Below are 16,139 nucleotides of genomic sequence, written 5' to 3'. Positions count from 1 at the left end.
TTTCTCGTAATAATTCAAAAGGTTTTCTTATATCAAATTTAAATGTCTAATCCTTTTATATATCTACAATTATATTATTTGTTTTAAAAAAAAATTCTCTATTTTTTTTCCTTTGTCTATTGTTACTGTATTACCCATTACTTAATATGGTTACATTATTACTTAACTTTTTATTACCTTATCACCTACTTTATATCCATATTTGCTACTTCTATTATAATATACTATAATAAATATGATTTTTCTTTCTCTTAAAATAATCTTTTTATTTATTTTTAATCTTTCACTATATAATATTTGAATTTATCAATAATATTTTTGAGTATTAATTATTTGTTTTCTTTATTTATCATTTAACTAATTCAAAGTATAAATTCTCTCACACTATCTTTATCCCCATCTTTCTAAATTATTTCCCTTAGTAAGTATGATATTTTATTTAAGTTTTTCATTTAGTGTTTTATTCAATAATAGACAAAAATAAAAGTGCATATGATCAAACTATATAGTAAATATTACAGTATTTTTATTATTAAACTTCTAATAATTATTTTTTTTGAAGCTTTTAGCCTTTAAAAAAATTATTTTTATTGTATAATTGTTTAAAATTCAGAAAACTTAGTCTAAAACAGGTACTTTGGATTATCCATTATGAAATAAATAAATTATTAAATATATCTACATTCTGAACTTTAGGTTAAAACCTTAAAATATATTCTTCAACTCATTAAAAAGTATTGAATTTTTAAAATAAATTAAAGTTGTACGTTAGATTACGGTAGAATATATTCTTCTCACTCGATATTAAAAAAGGAATCCAAATATTATTGATATCAAAATTCTTTACTTTCCAAATAAAAAATTTCAGTTAGAAAATATTAGTACAGTGATTGAACTTTATTTTAAAAAAAGAATTCTTATTTAAATTTAATTTCAATAAATGGAATTCCATATATAGTTCTTAAGTGATCCTTATTTGACAATCTCCCACAAACTCTTTAATATTGCCAAGTGGCTTTATAGTAGCTTGCCACTTGGCTTAACCACAATGCAAACTTTCTTGCTTATATATATATATATAGATTAATCACTTCCTAATTTGATTGTTTCTTAATTTATTGTACTAATTGTTTTAGTGACAATGTTTGGAAAGATTGTATAATTTTTTGTAGTTTAATAATATCACGCACTAACAATCTAAAAAAGTACAATATTACAAAGAAAAAATAAATCATGGAATAAAGTAATTGTAAAAAATGTAGGGTAAAGCATCTATAGAAATATAGTAAGGACAACGTAAGAAAAAAATAAGATAACAACATGATCATACTAATCGGTCGTCACATAAAAGGATCTTTTCGTCGTTACATAATAATGAACTTAACGATACAATACAATAAATTTTAAATAACAATCCAGTTGCTTAGCCATACTATGAAAGTCTGGGAGCGAGTGGTAGAGCTAAGGGTGAGGAGGAGTGTGTTTATTTTCGAGAACCGGTTCGGATTTATGCTGGGACATTCGACTACAAAAGCCATCCACCTTGTTAGGAGATTGATGGAGCAGTATAGGGAGAGAAAGAAGGACTTGCATATGGTGTTCATCGACTTAGAAAAAGCGTATGATAAAGTTCCGAGGGAAGTTTTGTGGAGATGTTTGGAGGCTAGAGGTGTACCGGTTGCCTATGTTAGGTTGATTAAGGACCTGTATGATGGAGTAAAGACCCGAGTGAGGATGGTGGGTGGGGACTCGAACCTATTCCCGGTTATGATGGGGTTGCATCAGGGGTCGACACCTCAGCCTTTTTTGTTTGCTTTGGTGATGGACGTACTGACGCGCCACATCCAAGAGGAGGTGCCGTGGTGCATGCTATTTGTAGATGATATTGCATTAATTGACAAAATGCAAGACGGTGTGAACGTGCAATTAAAGGTATGAAGGCAGACCCTGGAATCTAAAGGTTTCAAGTTGAGCGTGACCAAGACAGAATACTTGGAGTGTAAGTTCAGTGGCGAGACTTAAGGAGGGAAAAGGGAGGTAAGGCTGGACTCGCAGGTCATCCTTAGAGATGGAGTTTTAAGTACCTTGGGTCTATTATTCAGGGGGATAGGGAGATTGATGAAGATGTCACCCATCGTATTGGGGCGGGATGGATGAAATGGAGACTCACTTTTGGTGTTCTGTGTGACAAGAAGGTTCCACCACAACTTAACGGTAAGTTCTACAGAGTGGTGGTCAAACCAACGATGGTGTATGGGGCTGAGTATTGGCCAGTCAAGATCGCCCATGTCCAGAAGATGAAGGTAGCATAGATAAGGATGTTGAGATGGATGTGCGGGCACACCAGGTTAGCTAGGATCATAAATGAGGTTATTCACGACAAAGTGGGTGTGGCCCCCTATTGAGGGCAAGATGCGGGAAGCGCGACTTAGGTGGTTTGGTCATGTCAGGAGGAAGAGCACAGATGCTCCGGTGAGGAAGTGTGATATGTTGATATTGAAGGGCTACAGAGAGGTAGAGGTAGGCCAAAGAAGAGGTGGGAGAGGTGATTAGGCAAGACATGACACAACTTCAGCTAACGGAGGACATAACTCTTGATAGGAAGGTATGAAGGTCAAGGATTAGGGTAGTAGAGTAGGTAATCTAGAGTATTCATAATAGTAGTGTTGGCACGCAATCTTGCTTTGTTAGTAGTAGGTTTTTATGACTAACCATTGTTTTCTTTCATTGTTGATCCCCTTACTATCTTCTTGTTTTTATTCTTCTTTTATATAGCTTTTGGTACTGTCCCTTTTTGTCTATATTTTTATTAATGTGGTACTTATGCTTTCCTGAGCCGAGGGTCTATATTAGAAACAATCTTTTTATCCTCACAGGGTAGGGGTAAGGTCTGCGTACACGCTACCCTCCCTAGACCTCACAGTGAGGAATAGTACTGTGTATGCTGTTGTTGTAATCCATACAAAGGTACAATAGTGATAGAGAAAATATGCTCGGTTATTTTAATCATTGATATTTAAAACTCTAAATCTTATATTTATGGTTACTTTCTCGTTAAGTGCTGTTTAAATATTTTATATTTAGCCAATATAAATATTTTCTAATTTTGAGATATTATGTTATAGACATTGTTTACAAATAAACAACGCATATCATTCCTTATGTTTTATATTGCTTGTGTATGTTCTATATATTGAAAGCAAATAACAGCCATTTTTCTATTCTTTTTAAATTTTTAGGATTTGGTTACATGTGAAGGTATGCATGAATGTGAGTTTATTGTTAGATTACTGAAGGAAGATTGCTTAAGAAAATTCACGTAAAAGATATTTCAACAGATCATAATTTTTTTAGTTCATTCAACTTTTGCTAAATATAGATATTGACTTATTATTTTTTAATCTAAATTTATAATAGATTAAATTTGTATTTATGTTGCAGGAAAAACTTTAAAAAAACTAGGAATATTCTTGTCTTGTCACAAATAAAGAATATTTTGAACTCAACCTAAGAAAGAAAATAAACTCAAGCTAAAGCCTTAATACATTAGTTGTGGGAGACTGGGAGTATAGTAATTGATTAGGTCGTACAAAGGTGCAGAAATTTATCCCATATACTATCAAAAAGGCAAGAGTGTGATGACCCAAAATGTCATCACTTGCTTTTAAATTGAATTCTGTGTTTCGAGACCTTGAAAATCTTATTTAGCGTCACTTCGATTTGCGTGCGCAGTCCAGACGCATAACCGGAAAGCCTAAATGTGAAAATCCGTAAATAATGATAAGTTTTGACTGTAAAATAAATTAATTTGACTTCGGTCAATATTTTGGGTAAACGGACCCGTGATTTGACGGTCCCGGAAGGTCCGTAGGAAATTATGGGACTTAGGCGTATGCCCGGAATTGAATTCCGAAGTCCCAAGCTCGAGAAATGAATTTTTAAAGAAAATTATTTTCTGAATTGTTTAAAAGATTTTGAAATGAATTTTGATTAGAACATGTTGGTATCGGGCTCGTATTTTGGTTCAGGTGCCCGATACAAGTCTTATATGTGGTTTAAGATAACTCTGTGAAGTTTGATAAGAAACGGAATCCGTTTGACGTAATTCGGACCGTAAATGCAAAGTTTGATGTTTTAAGAAGTTTTGAAATATTTCATTGATTTTGAGGTTTAATTCGTTGTTATTGAAGTTATTTTAGCGATTTGATCGCACAGATAAGTTCGTATGATGTTATTGAGTTAGTACATATATTTGGTTTTGAGCCCCGAGAGCTCGGGTGTGTTTCAGAAGGTTTTTGGAACTCAAAAGTTGCATGTTTTTCCAATTTCTGGTGTGCTGATACTTTCTTCTTCGCGTTCGCGAGAGGACCCTCGCGAACGCGATGTGATATTTGTGCTAAAGGAAAATTCCTTCTACGCGAACGCGTAACCCAGGTCGTGAATGCGAAGCATTAGGGGGTCTTCCCTTCGCAAACGTGAGCCTGGTATCGCGAACGCGAAGGCTTATAGCCTGAGCGGGGGGAGGGGTACTATACCCTACGCGAATGCGACCACCTGGACGCGAACGCGAAGGCTCGAGGAGTTACTTCTCCGCGAACGCGATCCCACTTACGCAAATGCAAAGGTCTCTCAGGCTTGACTCATCGCGAACGCGATGAGCCTGTCGCGAACAAGAATACCATTTTCGCCTAGTTATTTTAAGTTTAAAAAACAGAACACATTACGGGATTTCCACAATTTTTCATAAACTTCATATTCTCCACACCTCTTGGGCGATTTTTGAAGAACTTCTTCACCATAACCTCTTGGGTAAGTAATCTTTGACTTGTTTTCTTCCATTTTTATCAATACCCATTAGATTTCTAGGCCTAAAAGATGTGATTAAGGGTAGAAAATTAGGGATTTGGGTAGAGTTAGAGCTTTTTGATTATTTGGGAATTTGACCTCGTTTTGGGGTCGGATTTGAAAACAAATTATATATTCGAGCTCATGGATGAATGAGTGATCGGGTTTTGGTCCGAACCTCGTGTTTTGACCAAGCGGGCCCGGGGGTCAATTTTTGATTTTTTGGGAAGAATGATTAGAAAGCTATAATTAAGCATTGGAATTGGATTGTTTAGCGTTTATTGATGTTATGAAGTCGATTATGTATAGATACAATTGATTTCGAGCCAAAGTCGAAAGGAAAGGCGGTGTTTGAGGCTTGAGTTTGCCGTGGAAATTCGAGGTAAGTGTTTGGTCTAACCTTAGCTTGAGAGATTAGGAGTTGTGTCCTATTTGCTATTTGCTTCTTGTCGAGTACGACGTATAGGCATGGTGATGGGTATCTGTACGTTGGTGTCGAGCATGACCGTGAGTCTTAAATTGGAGTTTGTTGTGTTCTTAAATGATATTATGGATGCTTTAATTGATAATTCTCGATATTAAGCAAGGATTTAGTTTGATTTCATGGGAATTACTTATGATTGAGTATTGGTGTTAGCTTAGATGATTAGAAGTTGGGTTGAGATTGGTTATAGCTGTTTCTACCTTGCCGGGACGTATTTATTTTTACTGTTGAATCCCTTGCCGGGATAGTGTAGTTTGTAGTTGATCCCTTGACGGGACTCTTGGTGTGGTTGTTGATAAAACAATATTAAATATATGGATCGGATTGCACGCCGCAACAATATTAAATATATGGATCAGGTTGCACGCTGTAACAATACTAAATATATGGATCGGGTTGCACGTCGCAACAATGTTATATTGGATAGGGTTGCACGCTGCAACAATGTTAAATTGGATCGGGTTGCATGCCGCAACAGTGATATAAATGGATCGGGCTTCACGTCTCAACAGTGTTACATGATAGGGATCGGGTTGCGCGCCGCAACAGTGTTATTATTGTTTTGTTTTAGATTTTGAGCTGTTCTCTCATATTTCTTTTAGTTTTTGCTGGACTTGATATTTTCCCCGTAGCATGTACCCCTCCCATTTAAATTGTTTATTTCCGTTTATTTTTTTGCTGTATATATATATATATAACTGCACAGGTTTATCTGGAGTCTGGTCCTAGCCTCGTTACTACCTCGCCGGGGTTGGGCCAAACACTTACCATCACATGGGGTCGGTTGTGTTGATATTACACTCTGCACTCTGTGCAGATATTGGAGCAGCATTGGGATAGTAGCACTTTGGGAGCCAGCCTTTAGTCCATCCAGAGATCCCGAGGTAGTCCTGCAGGCGTCCGCAGGCCCAACGTTCTCTTCTATCCATTTATATGTTCTATTTTCACTTGTTTCCGAGACAGACTATATTTCCTTTTTCAGACATTTGTATGCAGTACTCATAGACAGTCAGTGAATATTGTGACACCAAATTCCGGGTAGAGGAGTATATTGGCACTGTAGTACTGATTTTGATCATTTTTAGCTGTTTAAATCTTCCGCTTATTCTATTATCGTTAATCTTTAAATTGTTGATTACATGTTGATTCAAGTTGTTAAAAGGATTAAAATGAAAGAGTTAGAATTTCTATATTTCGTGGCTTGCCTAGCTTCCACGAGTAGACGCCATCACGACCCCCGAGGTTGGGAAATCCGGGTCGTGACAAGTTGGTATCAGAGCTCTAGGTTACATAGGTGTCATAATTCACGGACAAGCTAAGTAGAGTCTGAGGGATCGGTACAAAGACATCAGTATTTATCCTTTAGAGGCTACAGAGTTAGGAAAAACTTCACATTTGTTCTTTCTGTCGTGCAGTTTGGTTTCTCAATGTTAATTGAATTTCTACTCTATTCTTTCACAGATGGCGAGAACACGCGCTTCCTCATCCACTGCTCAGCAGCCCAAGCCCCCAGCAGCAGCTCCCACGAGGGGCAGAAGGTGAGGCCGAGGTCGTGCTAGAGGTCGGTATTGGGGCAGATCTCAGCCCCGAGCAGCAGCACCAGTGGCGGAGCCTCAGGTTGACTTTGATGATGAGGTTCTAGCCCCAACAGTTCTGGTGGGCCCAACTCAGGTCCTAGAGGGGTTTATTGCCACCATAGTTCTTCAGGATGCTCTAGTCCGTCTAGTGGGCCTTATGGATAGTGTCACCCGGGCAGACTTGCTTCCTGTAGCACCAGCCGTCTCTCAGGCTGGAGGAGGAGCCCAGACTCCTGTACTCGCACTCCAAAGCAGGTAGCTCCTCATATTCAGACTCTAGCGGTTCTGCCAGTTAGCGCAGTTCAGCCGGGTGTGGTAGCTCAGACTGGTAATGGAGCAGCTATGTCTGCCGATGCTTTGTGGAGGCTGGATAGGTTCACCAAGCTCTTCACTACTACTTTCAGCGGTGCATCTACTGAGGATCCCCAGGATTATTTAGACAGTTGTCACGAGGTTCTCAGGAACATGGGGATAGTTGAGACCAATGGGGTCGATTTTGCTATTTTTCACTTGTCTGGATCCACCAAGACTTGGTGGAGAGATTATTGCTTGGCTAGACCAGCCGGATCGCAAGCCTTGACTTGGGAGCAGTTTGCACAGCTATTTCTGGAGAAGTTTCTCCCCATCAGTTAGAGAGAGGCCTATCGGAGGCAGTTTGAGTGTCTCCAGTAGGGTTCCATGACTGTTACCCAGTATGAGACCAGATTCATCGACTTGGCTCGTCATACTCTTGTCATGCTTCCTACCGAGAGAGAGAGGGTGAGGAGGTTTATTGACGGTCTTATTCAGTCGATTAGTCTTCAGATGACTAGGGAGGCTGGGAGTGAGATCACTTTCCAGGAGGCAGCCAATGTGGCCAGGAGAGTGGAGATAGTTTTGTCGTAGGGAGGTGGTCATGGGTCGGATAAGAGGCCCCGTCATTCAGGCAGATTCAGTGGTGCCTCTTCTGGAGGCAGAGATTCGTATGGTAGAGGTCATCCTCATAGGCCCTTTCAGTTAGCACTTCAGGTTTCTCACGATGCTTTAGGTGGCCGTGGTTCTCACATGTAGTATTCTGATCAGCAGCCCTACAGTACACCACCAGCTCCTATCAGTGCACCGCCGCTCCAGAGTTTTCGGGGTGGTCATTCAGGTCGCCAGGGTCAGTCTTAGTTTCCTCAGCTGCAGCACTCAGGTGGATGCTATGAGTGTTGTGAGTATGGTCATATCAGGAGGGCTTGTCCGAGATTGGTGGGTACTCAGTCGCAACACAGGATTTCTGTGCTATAGTTCAGGCACCAGGTGTTCCACAGCCCGCCCAGCCAACTAGAGGTAGGGGTAGAGGTGCTAGAGGTGGTAGTAGAGGTGCTAGAGGTGGAGCTCAGACCGCTAGAGGTGGAGTCCAGCCAGCTGCAGGCCATCCTAGAGAGGAAGTCCAAGGTGGTAGGGCCTAGCCCCAATGTTATGCTCTTCCAGCCAGGCCCGAGGCTGAGGCTTCAGATGCGGTTATCACAAGTATTGTTCTGGTTTGTGATAGAGATGCTTCAATGTTATTTGATCCAGGGTCTACATACTCGTACGTGTCATCTTATTTTGCACCGTATCTAGTCATGCCTAGTGATTCATTAAGTGTTCTTGTTTATGTGTCTACACCGGTGGGTGATTCTATTGTAGTAAATCGAGTCCATCGCTCTTGTATAGTTGTGATTTGGGGTCTTGAGACTTGAGTAGATTTGTTGCTTCTAGACATGGTCGACTTCGATGTTATATTGGGGATGGACTGATTATCACCTTACCACGCTATTTTGGACTGTCATGCCAAGACAGTGACCTTAGCTTTACCGGGTTTGCCTCGTTAGAGTGGATAAGGACTCCTGGTCATTCTACTTGTAGTGTTATCTCTTATGTAAAGGCTCGACGTATGGTCGAGAAGGGTGTTTGGCCTATTTGACGTACGTTCGTGATTCTAGTGCTGAGGTTCTTTCCATTGATTCTGTGCCCATTATTCGTGAGTTTCCTGAGGTATTCCCTTCAGACCTTCCGAATATGCTACCCAACAGGGATATTAACTTTTGCATTGATTTGGCTCCGGGCACTCAACCCATTTCTATCCCGCCGTATCGTATGGCCCCGCTTGAGTTGAAAGAGTTGAAGGAGCAGTTGCAAGACTTACTTGAGAAGGGTTTCATTAGACCAGTATTACGCCTTGGGGTGCGGCAGTGTTGTTTGTTAAGAAGAAGGATGGGTCGATGAGAATGCGTATTGATTACCGGCAGTTGAACAAGGTTACAATTAAGAATAAGTATCCATTGCCGAGGATTGGTGATTTGTTTGATCAGATTCAGGGTGCCAAGGTATTTTCGAAGATTGACTTGAGATCTAGCTACCATCAGTTGAGGATTAGGGCATCCGATGTCCCTAAGACAGCTTTCCGCACTCGTTATGGGCATTATGAGTTCTTGGTTATGTCATTCGGGTTGACAAATACCCCAACACCTTTTATAGATTTGATGAATCGAGTGTTTAGGCCTTATTTAGACTCGTTCGTAATAGTCTTCATTGATGATATTTTGATTTATTCCCGCAGCCGGGAGGAGCACAAGCAGCATCTCAGAGTGGTTCTTCAGATTCTGAGGGATAGTCAGTTATATGCTAAGTTCTCGAAGTGTGAGTTCTGGTTGAGTTCAGTTTCATTCCTAGGTCATATTGTATCAGTAGAGGGTATTCTGGTTGATTCGAAGAAGATTGAGGCAGTCAAGAACTGGCCTAGACCAGCATTAGCTACAGAGATTCGGAGTTCTTGAGATTGGTAGGCTACTATCGTCGGTTCGTGGAGGGGTTCTTATCTATCGCAACCCCGATGACTAGGTTGACCCATAAGGGTGCCCAGTTCAGATGGTCGTACGAGTGTGAGGCGAGCTTTCAGAAGCTCAAAACAGCTCTGACTACGGCACCAGTGTTGGTTTTGCCCACAGGTTCAGGGCCTTATACAGTCTATTGTGATGCATCTTATATTAGACTTGGTACAATGTTGATGTAGGATGGCAAGGTCATTGCATATGCTTCGCGGCAGTTGAAGATTCATGAGAAGAAATATCTGGTTCATGATTTGGAGTTGGCAGCCATTATTCACGCATTGAAGATTTGGAGGCATTATCTATATGGCGTGGCATGTGAGGTGTTCATGGATCACAAGAGTCTTCAGTATTTGTTCAAACAAAAAGAGTTGAATTTGAGGCAGAGGAGGTGGTTGGAGTTGTTGAAAGACTATGATATCACTATCTTATATCACCCGGGAAAGGCCAATGTGGTGGCCGATGCTTTGAGTAGGAAGTCAGCCAGTATGGGCAGTCTTGCTTATATTGTAGTCAGTGAGAGACCGCTTGCTTTGGATGTTCAGGCCTTGGCCAATCAGTTCGTGAGGTTAGATGTTTCTGAGCCTAGTCGTGTTAGGTTGCACGATCGCTCGTTCTTCTTTATTGGAGCGTATCCGTGATCGACAGTATGATGATCCCCATTTGTGTGTCCTTAGAGACACGGTGCAGCGCGGAGGTGCCAGGCAGGTTACCTTAGATGATGATGGAGTTTTGAGATTGCAGGGCCGAGTTTGTGTGCCAAATGTGGATGGGCTTCGGGAGTTGATTTTAGAGGAGGCCCATAGCTCCCGGTACTCTATTCATCGGGGCGCCGCAAAGATACATCAGGATTTGCGGCAACATTATTGGTGGCGGAGAATGAAGAAGGATATCATTGCATATATGGCTCGGTGTTTGAATTGTCAGCAGGTGATGTGCCGGAGAATTTCGGCACATTTGATACTAATTGCTTAGATTTTAGCTTGTTTTAAATGCAATTTCCTTTTATACTTATGTAATTTTAGTGTTTTTGCAGTGTATGAGGTTTAAGGAATTAAGAGCATGGAAAGGAATTCAAAAAGCCACAAAAAGACAAGAAAAGAGCAAAAAGGCATCGGAAATGTGGATATGCTATCGCAAAGCCAACATGCGAGCTGCAGATTGCATAATGAGATCGGAAATCACAACAGTTTTCTGGGCAAAGTTCAACACTAGAAATGCGGTCCAGTCTACGATCGCATAACCTGTTTGCGAGCCGCAGAATGGACCGCAAACTAAACATGAAGGTTGCTGAAGGAAGAAAACGCGACGCAAACTGCGACCGCATTTCTACAATGTGGGCCGCAAACCGTGAATGCGTGAAGGCCTGGAAACTAGGGTTACAATATGCGATGGCCATGTCAAGAATGCGGATCGCATGCCTATTATGCAACAGATATGCGGTCGCATATTTAACCGGAAAGGGTAATTTTGTCCAATTTTTGTCCCGAATTTTGACCCACTATAAATAGATTTATTGTGGTTTTGTGGGGGAATCTTGTGTGATTTTGGGAGCTACAATACAAGGCTTGAATATTCCTCTCTTTTGGAAGCTTTTGGGTCAAGAATCTTTCACTTTGTAAGCTTTATGGCATTAAATATTCTCTTCCTTTTGTATTTTAGCATGTGTAGCTAACTTTAAATACTAAGGCTGTGAACCCTAAATGGGTATTATGTTAATGGATATTTAACATTGAATATATATATAATGGTCGGTTGATATTTATTTACTTCTCATTCTTCATTTATTGTTGGTGATTGCCATTAACACGTGCCATTAAATTCTTACTTTGCTTGGAAAAGTGGGTAGGAATTTGGCAGAAGTAAATATCAAAGACTCAAGGATTTAAACCTTGTTTAATAGAATCGCTTAGGAATAAGTGGGTTTTATTTGGCATATATTGATTGTTCCTAATTGCAACTCTTTTATATTTGAAAAAATCATAAAGAGGAAATACTACCCAACTATTGGAAAATATTGGGTAGTCATTTAGACATCATTTTCATATCAAAAGGACCTTCCATTAGAAATATATCATACTAACACCGATAGCATTACACTTCATTAAAGGGGACACAACCTTGGTTTCTTTAATCAAATTGTTTACATTCTCAACATTACAATTAACTATTACTTTAGACCAAAAATTAATTCATACCTTTGTTACCATTAACCGGATAGAATTACCATTTTAGTCAAGTAACACACTATTTGAGTAACCTTTTCACACCTATTCCCTGTGGGATTCGACCCCAATTTTGTTGGGTTTTTATATTTGACACCGACCGCCTTACACTATTTATTAAAGTGTAATTTGAGCGTATCAAATTTTGGCGCCGTTGCCGAGGAATACAGTTTTGAAATTACTAATTAGTGTGTTCTTTACTTTACGTCTTAGTCTATTCCATCACACTTTGCTTGTTTTGCTTGGTGTTAATAGGAAAACATGGCCGAATATGAAGAAGAAATGAAGGCGGAAATGGAAGAAAATCCTTTTTCGGACATAGAGGAGTATATTGAGGATACAAATGCTATTGTACCTCCGGCCATTGGCGCTGTAACTTTCAAGGTGGAACATGGTTTAATCCTTATGCTCAAAGCGGAGGGGTTTTTCAGGAATTCCACTGATGATGATCCGACACAACATCTTAGAAACTTCTTGGGTGTGTGCGATGTATAAGCAGAACCACGTCTCGGATGATGCTCTAAGGTTGAGGTGCTTCAAGTATTCACTAGCTAGGGACACAAGGAAATGGCTTCAGAATTTGCCACCAAACTCTATTCATTCTTGGCCCGAACTTGTCCGAGCACTCTTAGCTAAATGGTTCCCACAAAGTAAGAAATCTGAGCTCCGGGATAAAATTTTCTTTTTCAAGCAAGTACCGGGAGAACATCTACACGAGGCATGGGATCGATTCAAATTATATTTGGTGAGGTCTCCCAATCATGATTTTCCGGATTCTATCTTGTTGGAAAAATTCTACATGGGCTTGGATCCTATGAACTAATCTATAGCCAAGAATGCAGCTGACGGATCTTTCATGGAAAAATTATTTGCAAGGGTCACACAAATACTTGACAAAATGGCAAAACATAATCAAGCATGGCACTCCAAGGACACCACAGGTGGAATTGCATATGGGTCTCCTTCCTTGACCACCATGATCAAGGAAAACCAAGAAAGGGATCAAGTTATTGCAGGTCTTGCCACAAATGTCAATGTGTTGACAAAGATGTTCACGGAAAGCCAAACGAAAAAAGTAAATGTGGTGGAAGATGTGCAACCCTTATCAAATGAGGACTTTGAGGAGGTAAACTATGTCAACAACTCTCAAGGTGGATATCAAAGGCAATATTACCAAGGTCAAGGACAACAAAATCAATGGAGGCCTCACCCGCAAGGGCAAGGCAACCAATAGTGGAGAAATGACCAAGGCGACTTAAATCAAGGTAATTGGAACAACAACGACAACTTCCCAAACCGGAGTTCAAACCCTTATGTTCCCCCAAAGGGTCAATATTCAAATCAAGGTTCCTCAAGTGAGTCTAAATTGGAAAGCATGCTTGAACGGGTATTGCAAAATCAAGAGAAGTCCGACACTGCTATGAGGAATGTGACCGAGCTTGTTGGTTTTCATACCACATCCATTCAAAAATTAGAGATGCAAATGAGAGACCTTTCTAGGGAGCAAAATCCAAAGCAAAAAGGGACACTTCCAAGTGACAAAATTGCGAATCCCAAGGGTAGTGGGAGTGGGCCAACTTCTCATGTCATGGCGATTATTACTCGGAGTGGGAAGGTACTACAAGGAGAGGGTGAACAAGTGGTTGAAGTAGAAGAGTCCGAACAAGGGGTTGAGGTTAAAGAGCCAAGTGTTGTCGAAATTGCCAAGATTTCGGAAGATGTGCAAGTGCAAAAAGAGAACCGGGAAGAGGTAAAGGAAAAGGTAAAAGAGACACCACAAACTCTTCCACCTATTCCTAGACCTCCTCCTCCATTCCCTCAAAGACTTGCTAGGAAGGTTGATGATAGCAAACTTGAAAAGTTCTACGACATTCTCAAGCAATAATCGGTGAATATTCCATTTGTGGAAGCATTTCAAGAGATGCCGGGTTTTGCTAAATATTTGAAAGACTTGATTACCAAGAAGAGAACCACCAAAAATTAAGTGGTGAATGTGACTCACCGGGTTAGTTCCATCATTGCAACATCCACCGTTCAAAAGAAAGAAGATCCGAGAGCTTTCACCATTCCTTGTACAATTGGGATTTTGCAAGAGCCCTTTGTGTTAATGGGGCTAGCATCAACTTGATGCCTTTTGCCATTTACAAGAAAGCAGGGTTAGGTATGCCAAGGCCCACAAGTATGAGATTGCAAATGGCCAGTCGTTCCATCAAACGACCGGTGGGAATTGTTGATGATGTACTTGTGAAGGTGGGAAAATTTCATTTACCCGCCGATTTCGTAATTCTTGATTGTGTGGTTGACAAAGAGCCTATCATTTTGGGGCGACCACTCTTTGCCACAGGAAGAGCACTAATGGATTCAGAACGGAATGAGATCAAATTCCATGTGAATGATGAAGAGGTTACATTCCAAGCAAGCACGGGTATGAAACTACCACATGAGTATGAAAGCATCTCAGTGATCGATGTTGTTGATGAAGTAGAGGATGTGGTTGAAATAAAAATGGAAGAACAATGCCTCGGTGAGGCATTGGCGGCTATTTTGATGAATTTTGATGGTGAAGATTTGGAGGGGTATATGGAATCGGTAAATGCATTGGAGGGGCTTGGGTCCTACACTTATGCTTCGGCAAAACTCTCTCTCGACTTGGAGAATAGAGCCACTCCTCCCGCAAAAACTTCTATTATCGAACCGCTGCAACTAGAGCTCAAACCGCTTCCACCACACTTGAGGTATAAATTTCTTAGCTCAAATGATACTTTACCGGTAATTGTTTCTTCTTTCTTGGATGATGTGCAGGTAGAAAAATTGTTGGAAGTCTTGAAGGAGCATAGGCAAGCCATTGGATGGACAATTGCGGACATCCGAAGGATTCTCGCAGGAATTTGTGAACGCAAGATCCAATTGGAGAGTGAGACAAAACCAAGTGTGGAACATCAACGGCAGTTGAACTTGTCAATGCAAGAGGTGGTAAAGAAAGAAATCATCAAATGGTTGGATGCCGGGGTGGTCTACCCTATTGCTGATAGTTCTTGGGTGAGCCCGGTGCAATGTGTACCGAAAAAGGGAGGCATGACCGTAATTGAAAATGATAAAAATGAGCTCATCCCAACAAGAACGGTGATCGGTTGGAGGGTGTGTATGGATTATCGGAAGCTCAACAGCGCCACATGCAAAGACCATTTTCCTATGCCTTTTATTGATCAAATGCTTGATCGGCTAGCGGGAAGGTCATTCTATTGTTTCCTTGATGGATATTCCGGCTACAACCAAATCAACATCGCATTGGAGGATCAAGAGAAGACGACATTCACTTTCCCCTATGGAACTTTTGCCTTTAGACGGATGCCATTTGGTTTGTGCAATACTCCGGCTACTTTTCAAAGATGCATGATGTCCATTTTCTCCGTCATGGTGGAGGATTTCTAGAGGTTTTCATGGATGACTTCTCGGTGGTAGGTGACTCTTTTGAGCATTGTCTTAACAATCTTAGACAAATGCTTAAGAGATTTGAGGAGACCAACCTTGTGCTTAACTGGGAGAAATGCCATTTCATGGTAGATGAAGGCATTGTATTGGGGCATAAAATTTCAAAACATGGCATAGAGGTTGGCCAGGCTAAGATCGAGATTATTTCCAAGCTTCCTCCACCTACTTCCGTTAAAGGTGTTCGAAGTTTCTTAGGGCATGCCATGCCAGATTCTATAGGCGTTTCATCAAGGATTTTTCCAAGATTGCAAATCCTATGTGCAAACTCCTTGAGAAAGATGCCAAATTTGTGTTTGATGAGAAATGCCTCAAAGCCTTTGAGGAATTGAAACAAAGGCTCACCAAGGCACCTATTATTGTCACACCCAATTGGTCTCTTCCTTTCGAGCTCATGTGTGATGCCAGTGGTGTATCCATTGGAGCAATGCTTGGCCAACATCACAATAAGGTTCTCCACCCGGTCTATTATGCAAGCAAGACACTCAATGGAGCACAAATGAATTACACAGTGACTGAGCAAGAACTTCTTGCCATTGTTTATGCCTTTGAGAAGTTCCGGGCTTATTTGTTGGGATCCAAGGTAATAGTGTACACAGACCATGCTGCTCTTCGCTATCTCATGGCAAAGAAGGATGCAAAGCCTCAGTTGATTCGATGGGTATTGTTGTTGCAAGAATTTGAC

This window comes from Nicotiana sylvestris, chromosome 9 (assembly GCF_000393655.2).
Source record: "Nicotiana sylvestris chromosome 9, ASM39365v2, whole genome shotgun sequence".
Lineage (NCBI taxonomy): Eukaryota > Viridiplantae > Streptophyta > Magnoliopsida > Solanales > Solanaceae > Nicotiana > Nicotiana sylvestris.
The sequence above is the reverse complement of the archived record's forward strand: the minus strand, read 5'-3'. Positions refer to the sequence as shown.